Source organism: Polistes canadensis, unplaced genomic scaffold, assembly GCF_001313835.1.
Source record: "Polistes canadensis isolate GaletaPanama2010 unplaced genomic scaffold, ASM131383v1 scaffold_57, whole genome shotgun sequence".
Taxonomy (NCBI): domain Eukaryota; kingdom Metazoa; phylum Arthropoda; class Insecta; order Hymenoptera; family Vespidae; genus Polistes; species Polistes canadensis.
In genome coordinates, this window is record NW_014569604.1 from 325,687 (window position 1) to 331,447 (window position 5,761).

Here is a 5,761-nt window from a genome sequence, read left to right on the forward strand (position 1 = left end):
CATTACATATAAATTTATAATTAGCAACAATAATATATATAACCAATACGGAAAAATGGATAACACAAATTCTTTTTATTTTACAAGTATCACATTGGAGCAATTAATGTTAACGGTTATTAATGAAGATGTATATCATAAATTCAATCATTTCTTATTCCCTTGATTTAAATGGATATTCTCTTGTTTATAGCAACCTAGCTATTGCGTTCGATATCCTATCTCAATTTCTAGAACTTGGAGAGTGGCGTATTTGGTCAGCTACCCCCACTTCAGAGTCACACCGGTACCCTTGGTGGGACATACCTTAGAAATGGCGGGGGAAAACAGCTACGTGTCAATTTAGTTCATTCAGTTGCTTCAGTTTTTCCATACTCGTTAGGCGAAAACGTTGCTTGTGTTTCTCTCTCTACTTAGTGTATCGCACAAAAACAAATGACATTCAGTATTACATAGTATTTGTATATTCTTTTAAATAATTTATTATTAACTTATAATATTTTTTACAATGACGCATTGGGCAGCTGTGTCGTTTGTAGAAGTTCTAAATCGAGTGGTAAATTTTGAAATTTGTACAGACGATGGTAAAATTAAACCAAGATATGATCCTGTTTGGAAAGATATTTGTAAAATTTGGAAACTGCGTTCTGGAAAATATTTAAAAACACCAATTGCTTTATTTGTAGACATGAAACAAAACCGAAAGAATATTTTCGATCGATATTTAAAGGAGCGAGATTCAAATTTTTCAAACACTGATGAAGGCAAGAACATTTTTCATCCAGAGAATGATGAGTCAATTGAAAATGTTGAAACCGTAGAAAAATATATAAGTTTTAATATAATTTTTACTAAAGAAGAATGGTTAAAAATTAAACCAACCAAGAAAATCGATTGCAATAATAAAAAATATTATGCGTTAAAAAACGGTTGGACATCTATTGTTTCAAACTTAATATATGTTACACAAAAATTACCTTGCGCGTTCAAATTTCCTCAGCATTCAGTTAGTTACTTTAAGAATGAAAATAACATTGATAAATTTATTCTAAAAATTTTAGGCTCATGTACTGAAAAATTATGTCTTGCGACTATTTCTGGAAAGTGTATTTTTAATTTCAGTGATGATGAAAATGTGTCCATGCTAATACACACAGCAAATACTTTCAAAATTCCCCATTCAAAAAAACGACATATTACTGGAGAACAGAGGCGTCAGTTTGCAAAAGAATTAGAATTACAAAGAGGAGAACAGTACAAAAGAAAGCTCATAGAAAGATATCAACAGGATGACGACCTTGCAGCTCCTGTTATCCCAAATACACCTGTTCTTAATCAGATACGTCATGAAGGGAAGAAAATCCGTCTTGGTATTCAGGAAAACTTATTTGACTCATTAAAACACTTGAAGCATAAAAATTTAGAATTTGTTGATGTAATTAAACAAGTGGGATATGATAAATTTTTTATTATGTATTGGACTCATCAGCAAATTGATCTATATAACGATCTAATTAAACTTAACCCGATAGTTTCCATAGATGCTACTGGAAGTGTAGTTCGAAAAATACCATTTGCTGAAAATTGTCATCAAGATCCAATATTTCTATATCAAATTGTCACATATATCGATCATCTAATCATTCCAATTTGCCAGATGTTATCGGAGAGGCACGACACAAACATTCTAAAATTTTGGCTGCTTGAATGGATTTCATCGAAAGCTCGAATACCTCTAGATGTAGTAACGAATATGTCTGCAGATCTACTAAACTCAATATGTTTAGCTTTTTGTAACCTGACTTATAAACAATATTTATCCAACTGTTTTCAATTTTTAATGAAGAAAAGTAAAACTTTGCCACAATTATTCATAAGGATTGACATTGCTGATTTGATTCATAGCGTGTCAACGCACAAATGTTTTTTATCAATAAAATTTATAATTAAAGATTTCTATCTAAGAGCTATTGGTTTAATGAGCACACTCGAAAATTTTTCGGACGTTGAAAAAATGATGAAAGCTTTATTAAGCATTAGTCAAAACAAATATGGGTGTAAAAACGATATCCAATGGGTATTGAAAGAATTAGAAACGTTTAGATTTGACGATACAGTTATTGATTACAAAAAAGTTAAAAACCGTAGAAATTGTGATAACAAAAAAATTTGTTATACCCATTTATTTTGTCATGATGAGGACCTAGAAGATGATAATTCTACGGCTGTAAGTTCATCTGTTGATTCGGAATTATCAAATTATATTGATAAACTTGTAGAAGAAACTTCTAACAATACTCATTCTAATGATTCTGAAAGCTTTAACGATATTAACCCTTATTGTTTAGTAGCAATATTACAAAAACTAATTCAGTTGTTTAAACAATTTCCATCTTGGACAAACGTGATGCGAAAACATTACAGATCAAGCAATTATGTTGCTACTTCGTCTCGTTCTAAAAATTATTTTAAGTATGTTAAAGATAATGTTTTGAATGGTCACAAACCAACTCGAGCAGATATGTTTTTAATTGAACATGTTAAAACAATTTCGGAAAGAATGGTAGAAGGGAGAGCTGCGTATGACAAACAACAGATGCTTAAAAAAGTATCACATAACACTAACAAAGTGATAGGCAATAGTGTGCTGAACTATGAAGAAAATTGGAAAAATAAAAATGAACTTAACGAAACTGTTGAACTAAATATTACTAAGAATACGTTTTCGGAAATTTCTGTAAGTGAAGTAGAGGAAAAATTGAAAAAGTTTAGAAACAATGCTAATGAAACTGAAACGCTACATAAACTTGAATCATCTAAAGAAATTATTTTATCAAATGCTGTAAGTATGTCATCAGATTTTCAATCACAGTCTACCTCTGTTGTTAATTTTTCCGATAGTGTGGGTGCTGAAATTGCTTCAAATTCATCAATAAATATTAATTTGTGTTCCAGTAAAGAAATTAGTATTGTATTCGATAACTGTTTAAATTTCAGATAAAATCTGATTCTACACCAAAATTATTTTCAAATGTTTCATATGAACATTATCAAGAAAATAATTATTTAATAATAATAGACGAGCCACCAACCCCATTTAAAATTTGTGAAACTAAAAATGCCACTCAAATGCAAAAATATCTCAAACACTGATTCGTGCCAGCCAGTTAAAACCAAGGGAACAGAAAACAGCAACGTTATTCTATAAGAATGCAGTAGCTATCAAGTCTAAAACAACAAAAAAACAGAAAATGATTGAAAATGGTAACAGATGTGGATCTCATAAAGTTGGTAAATTAATATTATCACTTCGCAATACCTATCCGTTTGATAGCATAGTGGAAGTTTTATTGTTTGCCTGCCTATTTAAATTTCAGAAGTTATCAAAATTTTATTGATAATAAAAAGGTCATTCTGAATTTCTAAAAGTCTTACGATTATACGCGGAATTTGGTGCTACTTCAGACTTTTACAGTAAAAGATTTAATCTTTTAAGAAAAATATATCGTGAGGAACAATATATTATTATATATATAATAATGGTTGATTTTTTACAGGAAAGTGTTTTGAATGAAATCGAAAAAGAAACATTTTATTGTAAAAACTGTAAAAAAATTGTGACCGGTCATATACTGAAAATTGATTCTTATGTATTTTTAAATATAAATCATTTTTATGAAGCAAACTATTCTTAAAAAAAAGTTATCAGACACTAATTTACGGGAAATTCCTATAACACTTGAAATTCAAAATTAAATATATTGACTGACTGGAGTGATTGAATTCCGACCATCGGCCTTACGGGATGGCATCGGACATTTTGTGGCTTGTACTCGTACAATCCAAAACAAATGGACTGAATTAAATGATTTGCACCAAACTCCAAACATTTAACGTACTAAACTACCTAACGTTAGAATTTCTTTATTATTATGTTTTATTATAAAAATTTATTCATTAATTTTAAATAATAAATATCCTTTCAATATATTCATAAAACTAAATTACATCAATAGTATATATAGATTCTGCAAATAATAAATAAATTATTTTAAGGATTATAATACTTACAGTAAGGATAATGTAAAAAGAAAATCGTATACTTAAGTTTTCTTTTCTCACTACCTTTCGTACTATTCTGAATATAGTAACGTACCGATTATTACTATTACTATTTACTATTAATATAACTATTTACTCATTTTTTACGATTAATAAATAATTATTTATTTAATTTCAATTATTTATACTTAAAAAACCTAAATGATTACCGTTATAGTTTCGTATTATTATTTCTATTTCAAACTGCCGCCTTATTCCCCCTTCATTTTGGTAAAAATAGAACACGGGCCCCCTCTTATTTTTATATCCCATTTGTATACATGGAGTTCGTGCTCCTTGTGTAGGCTCCATGGTTGTTAGTTCCGTTGTTGTTACTTTGAAAATCAATTTTAAATATATCCCCTGCAGGTATACTAACTTTACTTTCAATTTTTTCAAAGTGCGCTTGCGCCTTGAATTTATGGTTGCCCATGCGTATAATATATCTCCCACTCATGGCATCGTCATTTCATAATTATTCAAAGTGTAATAATTATTTTCAACTAATTAACGATAAATAAAAAATAATTGATAAAATAAAGTTGAAGAGCCGGACAAACAAAAAGTCAGCAATTGATTGAAAACAAAAAACAATAGAAAACTTCATTGCTTTACTTAGAAATGAAAATAAACGTTTTCGATTGTGCAATTATTAATAACTAACTAAATAATTAATTAATAAAGTGAGCAATTATATATATAAATGTATATATATGGATTTTAATTAAACAACTAGTAAGCAATTAAGAGCACTTATTCATTTTTTCTGCTGTTGCGGTTCTATGTCCATTTTTTTGTGCTAAAGGCATCCCCCTACAGATTCTTATAATATAGCCATGGGGGCATCTGTAGTAAACTGAAATTCGAAATCGATTCGTTAGAAGCGTGGAAAACACGAAATAAGTAACGTGTATTTTACGTGATACATTGGGTTGACAACTAAGTGATTGCGGATTTTGTCGATACATGGTTTTTATACTTTCTTTTGTTTCATTTAAACGTGTTCAAAGCCCCTAACTTCAATTTTTTGATTATTGTTTAGACTTCTACCTTTAATTTAGTAAAAAAGATAATATTAATTAATTCTTTAGTTTTGTGTTTTCTCAATTTAAAAATGGCAGAATTCGAAGAGGACATGAAACATTTGTTATTGTATTATTTCCGAAAAGGCAAGAACGCATGGCAAGCATATAAGAAGTTATATGCAGAATATGGGATTGATGCCTTCAGTGAAAAAAAGTGTATATTTTGGTTTATCAGATTTCGTTCTGGTGATTTTTCACTAGAACATGGTGGTCCACGAATTCATCGTTCAATTGAAGCCGATAATGCCACTATTAAGGGATTTATCGATTCAGATCCTCATATCACAACACGTGATATTGCAGAGAAGATGGATGTATCGCAAAGATGCGTTAAAAAAAAATTAAAAAAGATGGGCTATGTCAAATTACTCGATGTATGGACCTTAAGAGAGAATCTTAATTCAAAAGAAGATGTAAATTGAAATAATATACTTAAGAATCATCTGTCCAAATATATATATATACAAGAAGTAAGTAAGAAAAATAATCTAAATAAACGGTGAAATATAATTTGTTGAGAACGCTTTTCCTTGAATGAACTTGCAGCCCTGGAAACGAAAGTTTTGTAGAATAAG